This window comes from Octopus sinensis, linkage group LG2 (assembly GCF_006345805.1).
Source record: "Octopus sinensis linkage group LG2, ASM634580v1, whole genome shotgun sequence".
Taxonomy (NCBI): domain Eukaryota; kingdom Metazoa; phylum Mollusca; class Cephalopoda; order Octopoda; family Octopodidae; genus Octopus; species Octopus sinensis.
Window position 1 is genome coordinate 137,256,755 of NC_042998.1, and position 17,855 is coordinate 137,274,609.

The 17,855-nt window shown below is 32.2% G+C and overlaps 1 protein-coding gene across 4 annotated transcripts in view; it reads left to right on the top strand.

The window, feature by feature from the left end:
• Positions 1–17,855, top strand: part of LOC115229588 (LIM domain-containing protein A) — a 61,813-nt gene that overhangs the window by 18,510 nt on the left and 25,448 nt on the right. The window contains exon 1 of one of the 4 annotated variants that reach the window (XM_036499645.1): positions 14,523–14,628. The exons of the other annotated variants lie outside the window; for them this stretch is intronic. The gene's annotated coding sequence lies outside the window, so the exon portion shown is untranslated. Of the gene's footprint in view, positions 1–14,522; positions 14,629–17,855 lie in introns of those variants that run through there. 4 annotated transcript variants of the gene reach the window in all.

Sequence of the window (17,855 nt, forward strand, 5' to 3'; positions counted from 1 at the left end):
ATTTATCATGATGTACGTGTATACATCTTGAATGTATCTATGCCTCAGTGTTTGTGTATAAGATACAGGTATGGATGTGTGATTAGGATGTTCACTTTGGAACTAAAGTTTCAAGTTCCGTCCCACTGAGCACTATTTTCAATGAGTGTCTTCTACTCTAACTCCAGGCCAACCATTACCTTGTGGGTGAATTTAGTAATCAGAGTGTATTTACATTCTGCACTTCTCATGAAAAAGATACAGATGATGCTTGTTATTTGCTCATCAACAAATTGTCCTGGATGTTTCCATAGAATGGAGACTCCAATGCTTCAAAAACAGGCAAGAGCTAGCTACAGGAATGGTATCTGTGTAAAACAACACCCTAAATTATAGGTATTCATATAACCCATGCTACCATGATGGAACAGACATAAAACGGAAAAATGTCTGTGTATGTGTGTAATCATACACACATAATACTTCCCACATTCACAACCTATTATGCAAGTGAGTTTTCAGATGTATTTACTGTATTTCTGTAACATTAAACGTTATTTTCTAGAATATTCTATTTACTTTATAAGAATATCTTACTGTTTCAAGTTCTTGTTAGAGAAGTATTTTGTCAGAAACTCTAGTTCTTTGAGTATCACCTGTAGTTTTCTAAGCTCATAAGATTATATCTCTTCTACAAGACACCAGTTTCTGTCTCTCTGTCACACTCTAACTGTTCATTATCTGACACAAGATCAACTCCTCCAATACCCCTCCCCTCTCAAAGATTCCTTGTCTTGCAAAGTTACTTGGTGGCCCTGCTAGTGCTGGTCCCACTTAAAAAGCATCCAGTCCACATTGTGAAGTGGTTGGTATCTGAGAGGGCATCCAACTGTAAAAACCATGCCAAAACTGACCTCGCCTGAGCTGGTTCCACATAAAAAAACACTCCGTTCACTCTCCGGTGTGGTTAGTGTTAGGAAGGGCATCCAGCCGTAAAAACTGTGTCAAAACAGACACAGAAGTGCAGTGCAGGCTTCTGTCAAACCATTCAACCCATGCCAGCATGGAAGTAAGACGTTAAACGACAATGATGATCATGATCATTACATACAGCTTTCCATTTCACTCATTTCTAAAATCAAACATATATATAAGGCAGAATCATTAGAGCGCCAGACAAAATGCTTTACAGTATTTCTTCTGGTGCTTTGCGTTTTAAGTACACAAGTCCCACCGAAGTCAACGTTTTTTTTTTTTTTCATGCTCTCAGGAAAGATAAAATAAAGTACGGTCAAATACAGAGGTGACGACTAATCCCTCCCTCAAATTCGCTGGTCTTGCGCCTAAATATGTTTATGTGTGTGTGCGTGAGAGAGAGAGAGAGAGAGAAAAAAAATTTATCTTTTATATTATATTACACACACACACCTTAAATCGTTTTAGACTGTAGATTACGGCCATCCCTACTATTTAATATAAGTCTGGGTTTTTTTTATCTCATCGTTAAGTTACGACACACGTGCACACAAACACACGTCTATATATGTGTGTGTGTGTGTGTATCTCCAGTGATTTAAAGATATGTATATTTCTTCGTGCTTATAGTGCACTGCCACACACAATATACATTTTGAGAAGAATGTATTATCACTGCTATTTCGGTAAGTAAACTATGAATGGAGTGTCTCTCGTCTGGCATCATATTTGAGACCAGTTAGTTACAAGAGAATCAGTAAAATAAAAATAGTCGGTCACTACCCTCGTAATTAATGTTATAATTGAATCAAAAATTAAGTCTACAATGGCGAGTGCAGCAGCAACAACAGCAACCAAAAGCGTCTGCTGACGGACACAGCAGAAATCAATTTAGTTCAGTGGGACCTCACATTATGTATTTCTGTGTGTATTATCTTCAATGTCAAGGCTAAAAATTCTCACGTTCACCAACACGTGACGCCCCTGACAGTGATCTCCCTTGCTTTTGTTTACTGCTATTTTGGGCGACCAACTTCGTGCACACACACACAACTCTAACAACATCCTCTACAACACCACCGAATATGTCACAAGCACCGAGAGTGTGCCTTTACCCTTTTCACTTTATCTCACTATTGCCAATCTATTTCTTTTTGTCTTCCATCTCCTTATCCTGTGTAAAGTTATTTCCAAATTTGCTAATCTATTATATTTTCAAAACAAAGCTCATTTAGCTGTTACTCCGCATACTTTTGCTTTTGTCTCAATGTTCAATCCCGTATTTATCTTGAGAGAAACAAAAAAAAATCCATGGTTTGATGCTATCGCTCTATGGCTATATAACGATCTGAAATCTTTTTAAATTCAAATGTTGTTTCCTTATTAACAATACCGATTTCTTTTACAAGATTATAACGTCGATTAGCGTTAGAAAATGGGTAGGGTAAATTGAAACGAACAAATGTTATTGAGGTTGATATTGATTTCCATTCGAAAATATACAATATTATGTACAAGATCGAGGAATTGTTAAAATCTGTTGAGTCGAGAGGGCATTTTATTTTTATTGTTCATCTGTATTTTACTACTACGATTATTATATTATTATCAAGAGTTCGTTTTTATCGAAAAAATTTAAGACATTAAATCGAAATAATTATTAATCGACTTTAATAAATATTAAACTGTATAAATTCATAATTTATCAAAATTTCTATCAAAGATACTATATTGAACGAAATTTTGTCTTTTATCATAGGTGAAAAATATTTGTATTTAAATCTATGTAGTTTTTGTGAACATGTCTCGCCACAGAACCTTCCAACTCCTACAGTTATAAAATTGATCATAGTACAAATGATGATAATAAAAATATTTAAGTCAACATAAGTTACTAGGAATTTTTTATAATCGTTTAGTTTTTTGTCCGTGTTATTTTATTTACTAATTTAGTTTATTCTCAAGGGTGCAGTATTTTTAATTCTCAACAATGTACAGGAGGTATCTATCACCAATAGTTCAACAATGTTTATTAAGGTGGCCAAAGAAAACCTCGACTTTCAGAGAGATGAAATGAGGGAAGTTATGATTAAATTTTATTCATTTATTTACTTTCGTAAACAAACTGGATTAACTCTGCAAGGAGTTTACTCCTGCAACAAGTTGTTTTATATACGAACGTGCAAACTGAAGTTTTAATGTGAGGCAAGTGCAAGGTCCTCGCGAAATAAATCTAGCATATTTCTTTTGAAATTGATATACTATTTATCAATATAAAAAGAGGGAAGTTCTGCATATGTCAGTGCACAAGGAATAAAGGATATTATATTAATTTTTTTATTATTTGGGAATGCTCATAGTTGCATTAATTTTAGTTTAATATCGGGAATTAAAGGGTGTTTTGGCTGTTCCGAAACTTACTATAAGGCCGTACTTTGGGCTCCATTATTTATACCAATATTCCCTGTTATAGTGTACAACTAGGGGAATGTATATATCCTTTTTGCTCATTTTTATTATTGTCAATTTAAAATAAAAGATGAGAACAGAGTCATAAAAATAAATGACAAAAATAGTTGCAAAATACTTTCTCAGATTTTCTGTTAACTTAATGGATGCGATACACTAAGGCAGTTATTTCAACTTATATCAAAACATCTGTTTATAGGATTTAAAAAATGCTTTGCATATAAAACACTTTCTGTATCTCGTTTAATGCTTCTGCAAACAATTTAGATTTAAACTAAATGAGATATTGTGTATAAACATAATTGTAAAGTTAAATAGTAGCAGCAGTAAGTATGATTTTGGCAATGTCAATTGGTGGGGGAAGAAAAATTCAGTTACGTTGACAAAATAAAAAAGACCTACGCCCTCATTATGCGTTAAAATCGCTTAAATACAAAAACAACAAAAAGTAGGCTATGCTTTCGTTTCTATTATTCTTTGTACGATGAAAATCAGGATTTGAGCTTACTGAACGTTGATCTAGAAGTTCGTTCTGTTGCACAAGAACTGTTTATATCGGTCGAACACGTGACGTTTTCTGCCACGTGAACACAAAGAATGTGTTGAAGTAGTTCTCGATTGTAGGTCACATGATTTCTCATGCTAACTGCTAAAGGGCAACAATTCTTTTTAACTTCACTGAATTTCTGTCGACTGTTGCTAAAAATTCATCGACTGCTGATAATAATGACTGGCCATTTTCTCATGTTTGACCGATAATTTGATTAATCACTTCCCTTGTACATTTGTGCCTTTTAATAACGCACACTTTCACTTACACGTGTGTGCAGTACAACCGCCCACGCGTTTAGTGTTTATTATGCAATGCAGCTGGTTATTAAGGTTGTAAATCCTTTTTGTTTTGCGCTGAAATTTTTTATTAAAGAAAAATGAAATTTTAGTCATAAGCTCATAAACCATATTCAGACACAGCTTTTGCCTGAATTTAGTTTTTAAAATATCTTAACTGATTTTAAATTGCATACACATTTATAAAAATCCATTTAGTTTACAACACCCCCACTTGTCAGTGTAGTTGGGAGATGACAGATGCAACACTGGGATTTACTTATTTTTACCTTTTTTATAGATTACTAGTGTGAGCAGGGTCAAGTTTTCACTTTCAATTACTTCTAAGCCTATTGAATACACCCCAGTATAATATAATATAATAAATGCTAAAATTATTTATAGATACTTCATTTTCAATAGATTTTTTTTTTCAGTAAATTTATATAGACATTAAATTTTATATAAATATTAATATATTCACATAAATAGAAGTTTTATGTAATTTATTTAAATACAGAATTTATATATTTCTTTTTTCTATAGCTTGCTTTGATAACTATCTATTCACTTTCACAAAAAGTTATTTTCACGTGTTTAACATCTTCCAAACCAGTCTTTGTAATAGACATTTAAATTTAACATACACTTGATTGTCGGAAGAAAAAAAATAACGTCGCGTGATATATAAATAGAATTCTGCAATTGTATTCGTTATATAACCTATATTTGAATTTTAATATGCAGCATGTATACGGTTTTGTTATTGCATTCATAAGAAAGTTATTTTAAATACGAAAACTGTGACTTGATCGAAGTATCGAAGCAGAAAAGAAATCTTTTGTAGTATTTCTTCATATCCATGTTCAAATTCTTGGATCGATAAAATATTGTAGTAGTCAAGTACTGGATGATTTAATTGACTGCTGATTTGCGCCAATATGCAGTCAGTTGGCTAGTATTGTACAGCAGAACCTAAATCTCTGCTCGATCGTAGGGCGTTGATGGTAGCTGAATTGACACATTGGTTGGAGAGATACGGTTGGCTCATCAATATTATCTAACACCTACCGTGTCGGGCAAAATGCTTACCAGCATTTCGTATGTCTTAACGTTCTAAGTTCACATTCCACCGAGGTCGACTTTGCCATCCCTTTCGGGGTTGATAAAATAAGTATCAATTGATGATGGGGTTGATGTAATAGACTTACCCCTCCTCCGAACTTGCTAGCCTTGTACCAAAATTTGAAACCAATATTATCTAATTGCATCACGTTCTATTATTGTAGAATATAGCATACTTACTATTGTTTACTCCTTCATAAATATTTTTTTTCTTTTTCTAAAAGTAAACCCCATTAAAAAGGAATAAAACAAAAAGAAAAGGTCGTGCATTTTAACTATATTTTTGCTGTTTTCACACCAGACAATGGTTTTTAAAAAATTGAAGTTTTTAATCCCAGGGTTCAGTTGCAATCAACTTTATTTGCACTACTTGAGATTATAAATGGAGCCTGTAAAGAAATACACAAACTATAATGAATCATTCAAAACTATAAACAACCTGTGTAACTTTAGCCATATATAGTTTTTCTTTTTCTTTGAAAGCTCAATATCTTATCACATTTATAGCTCATGTCTTAAAGTAAAAATTGGTGCAGAGATAATTTGTACATGAAATATACCAAGCAACAATGTAATTTACTAAACATGAAGCAGACAGGCTGCTTTCTAACCATATTGTTTTGAGTTTAGTCCCTCTGCATGGCACCTTGGACAAATATCTTCTAGTGAGTGATTTGATGGATGAAAGCTGTAAGAAGCTCACCATATATAAGTTGTGTGTGTAAGTGTCTCCTTGTTTGGACATTGTGTAATAGTTTTAAATGAGCATCATCATCATACAATTGGTGTCCATCGTTTCCAATCTTCTATGAAGAAGTCTGCCTGTAGGAAAATATTACTTTACTCAGAAACAGATGAGGGCTGGTGACAAGAAGGGCATCTGACCATTGAAAATCTGCCTCATCAAATTCCATTTCTCACATACAAGCATGGAAAAGTGGACAAAGATGATGAAAGGAAAGTTAAATGCCTTGCCTAAAGAAATAGTGCAGTGTTCTATTAAGAAATACAATCTGAAAGCAGTAGTCTATTGTATAATTCAACAGCAACAGCAGCACAATAATAAGCGTTTAACAGAAAAGTGAATAAGAAATAAAATAAGGAAGGCGAGTTAGACGTTTGAACACACTATATAAATCACTACAAGGTTTTTCTATCTCTGGTAAAATATCAGAGGTCACATAAATAAGATACTGTTCTCTGGACCATATTTTGGGTTTGCATCACAGTGCAAGTATTACATTGGGTCCTTTGCTATTTGCATTGTACTTTACTTCTAATTAATACTATAATTATGTACATATTATTAATGACTTCAATGTTGCTGGCAATGCATATTATAGATTTAATCTATTTTATCATTGAGAAAAAGAGATCATCAGATGGCTGATGAGCGCTTAAGGCAAAGTTATTCAACACATATGAATGCATTGGTAATGTGTGTCACACAAACAGACTGACAGCTGACAAGAAGTTTTGTAATTTATAATGTTAACCTTTGAAATGTTGTGCTGCATATGGAAGAATAATGAGATTATGTATGTACTACACAGTTTTGATTTCAAATGCAGCAAAGGTGGATAAATTTTGTTGACATCATGTTAATTTAGTCTTTTCCATCTCTTTTCGAAAGAAGACTTCAGGTTTCATTAAAGGCATCAATGTTGATTATGAATAAGCAACAACTTTTAAATTCATTGCATTACAACTTTATCATATAAATCTGTGGTATATAATGTATTTATTTTTATTAGAAATGATTAGACAGTTAAAGATTGTAATTCAAACTTTGCTACGTGTATTGCATTGTGGTTGTCATCCTGTTATATTATTTCACTGCCACCCCATCTTCTTAGTCATCTAAATTGTTTGTATTATACGATTGTCTTTAATCTGCTTCCCTCCTTATGCTTTTAATCATTTAATACTTTAATTCTAAACTGACTATGATGTTTACACTATTTCAGCTAACTGTATATTTCTTTAAAAGATGTGTCAGTGACTTTTAAAGTGACCTTTTAATTTCATATGTGATACACAGTTGGGAATAGAGATGAAATTTCCTCATCTTTTCCCTTGGGTAGGCAGCTAGCCAATTGCTGCTAAACTTTTCATAAAGCAAGCAAATGATGTTAAAGTGCCTGTCCTAATAATACAGGGCAACAACTATAGTAGAGTACAGATGCCTGATTCTATGTGTAAAATATCATTTGTACATTCATGTACAAACAGTTTTTGTTGCATAGTCTTAGAAACATGATACATGAACTAAATATGTATTTTATTTTTCACAGACATTTAACAAATATCTTGCAATTTGAAGTAAGAAGTAGAAAAATTTCCCTTTTGTGCCTCCCATAATTAAAATGCTCAGCAGTTTTATTCTTGTCATGAAATAAATTTTACATTGGAAGTAGATATATATATTTAATTCTTGAGGCTTGTAAAATTCCTCAGGTAATTTCTTAAATTAAGAGACTTCATTTACTGACGCCACATCTCTTTAGCCATAAGGTTTCTCCTTCATCATTTAACATTAGCAACTGACCTGTATCAAATACGATGAACTATTTTTGTGAGCTCATCTGTATATATGTATATTTATGTAGTTGAGATGCCAATGGCTTACATAACATAATTAAACACAGGACATTGACAGGAATTAAATAGATGAGTATTTGGAGCAGATACATTTGACATTTTGAAAATAGAAGATTCAAAAAGTAATAAAAATAAAAATGGAAATAAGTTTATGTGTAGTTGTTTGAACTTGTTTGAGAAAGATGAAAACTGGTAGAATAAGCTGAAAGAAAATAGTTTTTGGTAATGTTATGAGTGGCACATAATTTCCTTCCTGGTCTCTATGCATTTATGATGAAGCTCGGTATAGCATTGTTTTTTTTTTCTTTCTCTCAAACTAACTAGAGTCAGATAGTAAGATAGAACACAGTAAGATGGGGAAAATGAAGCCGTGGAAACTATGTGTTTGAATATAAATAGATCAACGCAGACAATCTTATAAATACACATGAAATTCAACAGAAACTGTTTACTAATTATAAATATGAGCGCAATTTGCCACTGCATATTACTTGTTTCTTTCAGCTGATTTTTCACAAACACATTGATATAAGACCATATTTTGACTCATGTTTTTTTTTTTGGGGGGGGGGTCTATATAATGTCTTTATTAAATGGTTTCTGGAACTTTCTGAGTGTTCTAAATGATATTGATTATAAATTCTTTCCTTCAATGTTTCTGAAAAAGAAAAAAAGGAAGGGGAAGTGTCACATGTGAGAAAGAAAAAACGTGACACAAGTTCACCTCTGTCCAGTGGGTATGTCATTGGTTTAAATATCAAGTGTACAAATAAGTCAAGTTTATTTGCAACAATCGATTGAATTTCTAAGCAAATTTAAACTTTGACTAATCCTCTTTAACTATTTCTATAAGAGAACAATCAACTTCCTGAGATGAAACAGCATATCTTATTGTCTTATTTGTTTTTCTCTCTCTGCTTTTTTTTTTTATGATAAATAAAATTTCTTGTAGAAATATAAGGAGAGTCTTATTCAACCCTAAGCATACAAGAACTGTAATAAAATAAATAAAATAAAGGAAACAGAAAAAATAAAAATAGCCAAAGCAGGAAACAGTATTTATTGTTAGATGACTTAGATGTTTGCTTTGCATCTCACCTGTAAATATGCTATTTACCAATGTGAGCAGTTGCATTGGTTACCTGTCAGTCTAATAATTTGTATAAACAAAGAACAAACTAAATATCAATACAATAAACGTGATCTAAATTGCTACACAACCTTGGGGAAAATTAATCAAAAACCTGAATGTCACACAAACTCATTTCCCCTCTATTTCATTTAAATCTTACCACTGATCAAATAGCAAATATCCATTGGCATTTGGCTTGTTGATGTCAAATTATAAAAGTTTTTTTATTTGTTTTTTTTTTATTAGTTGTAGGCTCCTCTTGAGATTGTGGTAGATTAATTTCCTAACCAAGAATAGAATATATTTCTATCCATGTTACATTTTTGATACCACCCCACGTGAAGCTGCCTTAGGTTCTTTGATACAAACTTATTTGAACCCTTTAGCATTCAGATTACTCTGCCAAATATAATACTTATCTATTCACATTGTTTTGAACTAATCATGCATTATCTTGTAACTTTGAGATTTTGATTATGTGACTTTATTTTTAGAATGTTATTGTAGTGTAGGTGAGTGAGGCCAGGTCTGGCTGGTTTGAACATAAAACAGATAGACTATTGCAGCCTGATGTAGCCAGTTTAAATGCTAAAGAGTTAAAGTGATCTAAGTTAAGACCTCAGGATCCACTGAAACAGGTAACTCTTGACATTGGCTAATGAAGGTTAGGTTTCACCATTTAGTTTGTGGAGATTCAGCAATACAGTCTTATACAAAAATGGGATATATATTTACTTCTTTGTATCTACAAACGCAGCTAACTCTTGATATTGGCTAAGGAAGTGTAGGTTCTACCATTTAGTTTGTTGAGGACAGTCTTATACAAAGGACATGTTAGAGTGAGAAAGAAAATATGGACAGGAGATCACTTGGCTCATCTGATGTTAATTGCAGAAATCAGTGAACATCAATGTCTTAAACACACACTGTGACCCTGAGATCTCATCATGCTGGAATTCCATCTGTTTGAGAGGTTTATTTGTCCAACCATTGTCAACATGGAACATGGATTTTAAATAATGATGATGATTCTAATGCATTGACTGAATCAGATTTCTGAACATAGTTACAATCTGTTTGTAGATTGTAAGCAGTTAACCCACATGTGAGTTAATATTTACCTCTAAGTGTCAGTTTACCTGTTAAACTATATAGATATAACACTTACATCATGGGAAAGTTCTTTTAACTGTTAAAATCATGCAAAATCTTATATAGACATTTAGAAATAGAACTCAAAACATACAGAAGAGTTTCTTTATTAGTATGATTAATGTCCATTTTTCAAGGCTGGCATGGATTAGACAGGAAGTTATTTGAAGCAGAATCTCATGGCTGGATGCTCTTCTTGTTGCCAACACTTACGTATTTTTCAAGGAAGGGTTTTAGTTTTTATTCCAGAAGATTTTTAAAATGTAGAGTGACTAGTTATAATCTTTTCTACTATAAGTACAAGACCTGAAATTTTGAGAGAAGACTTGTCAATTACATCAACTCCAGTGCTCAAATGGTAATTATTTTATCAACTCTGAAATGATGAAAGGTAATGCTGACCCCAGTGGAATTTAAACTCAGAATGTAAAGTAGTAACAAGCATGGAATATTAACATTCATTAAAGCAGAATTATTAGCATATTGAGGCAAAATGCTTAGCAGCATTTCATCCATATTATTATAATAATTATTAATTAGCTTAAATTTGACATCCTCAGTTGATATGATTTCCTTGAGTAATGAGAAATAATAAGTTGAAAAAAATTACTGTAATCACCCATGCATTTACATTAAAGAATAACTGAATAAGCAAGCTTTTGATATCTTTAAAATACCAAGATTTTTTATCATTTTTTTCCAATCAACAGAAGCACTCATATCTGTCACAAAGAAGCGTTGATCACTTATTTGAAGATTTGTATTCTCTGACTGCTTCAATATTAAACAAATAGGTATCCTCAGCTGTTGCAGGTCTCTGTTGTAAATATTCTCAGGAAAATATAAACAAAAGTTTTTGGCCATTCTGTAGTAATCAACACTTCAGCTAATAAATGAAAATAAAACTAATTCAATTCCTCTCCCCATGAAGTACATCTGTGCATAAATATTCTCTTGTCTTTTCCACCTGTTCCAATTATGCTTCAGTTGGCATAAAATTTTTCTTTTACTCATTTCTTTTGTAAATTATTCTTCATTTTGACATGGCAGCTGTCCATTAATTGAAGCAAGTTTTTTCCTCTCTTTTTATTATATTTTATTTTATAAATTCTGACACATTTCCACTATCTTAACTCAAACTTTCTCTTATGATTTCCATCTTCATTAACAAGTATTGATTTTTACAAATGGTTGCAGATCTAAAATTACATTGCCTTGATCTACCAGGATTTTTATTCAAAGTGATCCTCTCTTAGACAAACTATCTTAACGACAGTTTGAAAGTACAAGTCTACACTCCCCCATTCCACACCACCACTTATGGTCTTACAGTATGCTTGTTCACCATCTCAAGTATATTTTATGTATACTGAATACACCAGTTTTTAAACCAGTCTTGTTTTCTCCTGGGTGCTAACAAGAGTCCCTGCCAAGCTGGCCTAGTGGAGATGCTACTTTAGTCACCAACGAACTGGCATACACACACATGCACGCGTGCACAGACACACGTAAAGTTGGCATTTGGAAAGGTATGCAGCTGTGGAAACCATGCAAAAGTGGACAATGGAGTTCAATGCAGTCCTCCTGCTCATTGGATCCTGTCAAACTGTCCCAACCAAACTAGTATAGAAAATAAACATTAAATGATGATGATATACATACAGACATACAAGGATGTAAACACACTAACACCAGTTGTCAAGCAGTGGTGGGAGCAAACACATACACAAAGACACGCACACATATATATATATATATATATATAAAATATTATTAGAGGCAAAACAACTATTTTGCAAAACAAACAAGGAAAGACTTAATCAATACATAAAATTTTAATAAATAGTCAAAAAATTTAATCCTAAATCTGATTTTTTCCCTGTAAATTTGGATTTATTCCCTAATATTTATTATTATATATATATATATATATATATATGACCTTTCAGCTTCCATCTACGAAAGCCACTCACAAGGCTTTGGCCAGCCCGAGGCTACAGTAGAAGACACTTGACCAAGGTGCCATGCAGTGAGACTGAACCCAGAAACATGTAGTTGGGAAGCAAACTTCTTACCACACAGCTACGCCTGTGTGTTTGTCTTCCATACTAGCTTGAGCTGGACAGTTTGACAAGATCCAACAGGTGAATGGACCATTTCGTGCTCCAGCTGCTTTATAGTTGCTTCCACAGCTGGATGCTCTTCCTAAAGCCAACTGCTTTGCAGAGTATACTGGGTGCATTGTAAAACATTCAGTAGACTGTGTAAAGTCATTGGAATGCAGCCATACTGGAACACTATCAAAACAAATCAACTCCTGTATTTATTTTAAGTCTGGTGCTTATCAGTTACTTTTTCATGGGCTGCTAAGATAAGACATAAACAAACCAACATGAGTTGCCATACTGTGGAAGGACAAACACAAAGACATACACACTTACTTTATATATATATACATCATCATCATCATCGTTTAACGTCCGTTTTCTGTGCTAGCACGGGTTGGACGGTTCGACCAGGGTCTGGGAAGCCAGGAGGCTGCACCAGGCTTCAGTCTGATCTGGCAGTGTTTCTACAGCTGGATGCCCTTCCTAATGCCAACCACTCCGTGAGTGTAATGGGTGCTTTTTACGTGCCACCGGCACAGAAGCCAGTCAAGGCGGCACTGGCATCGAGGCAGCGCTATATATATATATATATATATATATATATACATATACACATATATATATATACATATATACACATATATATATATATATATATACATATATATACATATATATACACATATATATATATATATATATACATATATATACATATATATATATATATATATATATATATATATATATATATATATATATATATATATATATATATATATATATATATATATATATATATATATATATATATATATATATATATATATATATATACATATATATATATATATATATATATATATATATATATATATATATATATATATATATATATATATATATATATATATATATATATATATATACATATATATATATATATATATATATATATATATATATACATATATATATATATATATATATATATATATATATATATATATATATATATATATATATATATATATATATATATATATATATATATATATATACATATATATATATATATATATATATATATATATATATATATATATATATATATATATATATACATATATATATATATATATATATATATATATATATATATATATATATATATATATATATATATATATATATATATATATACATATATACAATAGCAATATGTGTGTTTAGATATCACATTATCTACAATATATAAACAGATTTTTTTTTATTTTTCTTATTTCACATTAAAGCATAATAATTGTTCTCGATTAAAAAGAAAAAAAAACACATAGTTATAAGTGTTTGTTCGCTTTTCTTTATATTTATTTGTTGTTGTTCATTTTGGAAGTAGTTTTATCAGTGTCCTGAATTTCACGTGATAACAGCAAATATATATTAAAAAAAAAAAACTTCTTGATTATCAGGTTGCATTTTATTTTATTTTTTTAGCTTTTCTTTTGGTTTCGTATGTACATATATTGCACAACTATACCTATTGTTTTCGGTTTGACTATTAAGAAACTATTAAAATAAATAAATACATAAAAACTATCACTGCACGTGACCTTGTCCCACGCATTATCCAGTACCAAATAGGCGTGGCTTCAAATTTGAAGTTATTCTCTTTGCCAATGTCTTCCTAAATGAATGTCACTGAAGTGCCTGGCCAATTTTATCGCTTTTGTTTTCAAATCTTTTTCATGAATGAATTATAAATTATTTATCTTCTCAATACTTTTGAGTTGAGTTGCTGTTTCCCCCACCTCCTTATTTTTATTTTTCTTCTCTGTTCTTTTTGTTCTCCTGCCAAAATCTCGATGAATTTTATGGTTGGGGAAGAGAAAGACGTGGGGATGACTTTTTGTTTACTTGCATTACCGGTATAAACCTCTCTCCAGTTATATTGTGTAAAGATATTGCTCCTTGTGTAATGTGTGTGTCTGTTCTATAAACGGAAGAGAGTAAGCAAGGTAAAGAGAAAAAAAGAATGTGAAAACTAACAAGAACAAAGCATAAATTCTTAACTGTTTCAATCAACATAATACAAAGCCAAACCAGGTTATTGTTACTGGATTTTTCTGCTCTTTTTGGCTTTGAAAGTATTTGAATTTTGTCTCAGATACTTAGTATTCGCTGACTGTTACAAAGTGTATGGAGCCTTTATGTGTCGAATCTGAAGAGGATTTAAAATTAATGGATAATGCATCGTTCATGGTAGGTCATTTAATTTTTTAATAACCATTTATAAAATGCAACAATGTCAAAAACATTAAGAGCACTAATTACTCAAGAAATATTCTAAAGCACAAAAATTGTTTTGAATCTAAAGGTGTGTGTGTACATGTGAATGGAGGTGCCTGGCATAATGATTAAAGTATTGCACTTATGATCGTAAGATAGTGGTTTCAATTGCTGGACCGGGCAATACGTCGTGTTCTTTATCAAAACACGTCATTTCACGTTACTCCACTCCACTCAGTTGGCAAAAGTAATTCTGCAGTGGACCAGCATCCTGTCCAGTGGGGGATATATATGTCATATAATCTTGGAAACCAGCCTATGAGTTGGAAAGGACCTTTGATTCTTTTTGAGAACATTAACCAATTTATTCAACATGGTTAAACCAGTGGAACGTCCTGCAGTATTAATCTTATTTTCTGATTAGGGATGTCTCAGAGACTGGCTTTGCCTCATATTACTCTGCGAGTAACGAAACTAATATACTTAGCAGATTCAGTTGATGGTACTAAATATCTTGTTTCGTGATGAATGGTCTTCGGTCTAACCACTAGATATTAATCATATTAGTTGTTTATTGAAATGGCTCTGAGGAAGCTATAAGATGTAGCACTGGAACTCAACTCTATGCACAGTTCCTAATAGCAGAAACAGCAGCAAGCCACATTTATTTATTGATATTATGCTGTGTACTGATCTGTTTGTTCATATAAGAGTCCGGAGCGCTGCTCATTGCCAAACATTTGACATGATTTCCCCACCCAAAGAAAAAACTCAAAATTTTTATTTCTCTTTTCAGTTATTCCCCTCTCCCTCCCTTCCTGTAACTTTTTCGTTTTATTTTATTCGGAATTTTTTCTTCAAATTTAATTTTAAAAATAAATATCAGAGATGGTAATTTAAAATTTTTGAAACGAAACTCTGCTACGTAACTTACTTTTATTTTTCATAATGTCAATTTCTGATATGTAAAGCTGATAAAAATTTCGAAAAGTGCCAAAGACGAAAAGTTACTGAGAATGAGAAAGGAACCAAAAAACAAAAAGGCGATGTTAAATTTTAAACTTTTCTTATTATATTTTTGAAGAATCATAATCCCAGCTGTTTAAAAACAAACGTCTGCAAAAAAAAAACATAGAAAAAGATCTACAAACTATAAAAAAAACGTAAAGAAGGGATTTTCCGCCCCACTCCTCGCTTTTTTTTTCCATGGCTTTAAACATGCACATCCGAACGAAATTACGAATTTTTGGTGCACTAGATAATTTCTGATGAAAACGCATGACATGTTGGTTAGGTTGATGCGCTCGCGATCGTAAGATTGTGCTTTCGGTTCCTAGACCGGGCGGTGCGCTTGTGTTCTTGAGCAAAACTCTTCATTTCACATTGCTCCAGTCCACTCAGCTGTAAATGAATTCCAGCAATAGATGACAAGTTAACTTTGCGACGGACCGGCGTCCCATCCAGGGAGAACTGTCATAATTTCAGTCATTTACACGCCATAGAAACTGGGTTAAGCTCCGGCTTTATGAGCCAATAAAAATAATTCTGACTCCTTCCGAGTTGCATATGTCTGACTGAGATTGTCTGGGGTAATCGATAGAAATTACTATTTTATAACGTAATAATAGTAACTATCTAATGACTAGCACAATGTTTGTCGAAATTGACAGGATTTACTTGAGCTTGGAATAAATTATACAAACTTAAAAGTTTGTGAAAGAGTATGAAACTGCCTAATAGAGTGATACTGAATATCTTGGAGTTTAACTTTTGGTAGAAGAGTAATTAGGTAATAAAGAGAAAAGGAGTCAATTTGTGCATGTTAGTTTAGTTTGTAATCTAAAATACGATACTGGAACGAAAATTGTCAGTTTCATTTGATCACTAGATTCGTTTAATACAAGCTTTATTTATGTGAGCAAGCAAATATGCGTATGATTATATGTGGATGTATGTATTGCATAACAGAACTAACAAGTGACATTCGCTTTTTAGAGAGATATCAGTTACAAAATTGCATTTCATACGATATGTATACACTCTTTCCCTGCCTCTGTCTATTTTTGCTTTTTCTCTTTCTCATTGTCCTTCAAATATTTCTATTCGTCTTTCTTTCAATTCCAATCAATATTTATCTCATCTGAGCAAGATTATCAATAGCATGGATTTTCATGAGGAACCAATCCATCAATTGATTGGTCCGACTGACTTCATAAGAAATAAACTTAAAATAATGTTTGCCGTATTATGCTGCGGCTCCTTTGTATTCCGAGTTGAAATGCTGCCAAGGTTGAGTTCGCTTTTCATCTTTCCACTGTCGATAAGATATGATACAAATAATGTCGATTAAATAGATTATTTTATCATCGTAAATCTGAGACCTTGTGCCTATATTACAAATCATTATTTAAAGTTACTGTTTAGTTTTAAACCTTTTAGGTTCAGGACTGAAACAAAGTCAATGAGTTAGCAGAACCGTTAGAGCGCAAGACAAAATTCCTTGCAGTATTTCTTCCGGCTCTTTGCGCTTCTGAGTTCAAACCCCACTGAGTTCAACTTTGCCTTTTGGGGTTGATATAAAAGTGCCAGTCAAGTACTAGGGCCGATGGTATCGACTAATCTCCCCACCTCAAAACTGCTGGCCTTGTGCATAAATTAGAAGCCATTCTTTATATACATCATGTATTCTTTATATTCGCGCATGCATACACATGCCCAACACGTAGTCCCTTTTTTATGATTATGATTTATGAAAGTATCGTTAGCAATTCTTTTTTTTCCGTTGGTTATTTCGAAAATAATTGTAAGAATTACAGAACATCACATATCAATGAGCTTTTGTTGCTACTGAAAAGGGTTAATATACAAAGATCATAAAAATAAAATAAAGAAATAAAACTACACCCAGTAAAATAGTATGAAATAAAGTTTCTCTGCATTTAATCCAATTATATATAAAAATTTGTGCTCATTTAATACTTTAATCATTCTTAGCTGTATGGACATGTCTATTTACCGTAAACTTTTTTCTTGTTTATTATAGTATGTACTACCCCCACCGCTATTCCCAGTTTGCAATCGTTTGTCAAGCACACTAGACAAATCGAGATATGCGACTAAGTCAAAAGGAAATTATTGACTTGATAACATTTGATTAAAACATTATGTATTTTATGTCAGAGAAATAGAGGCAAATAGGT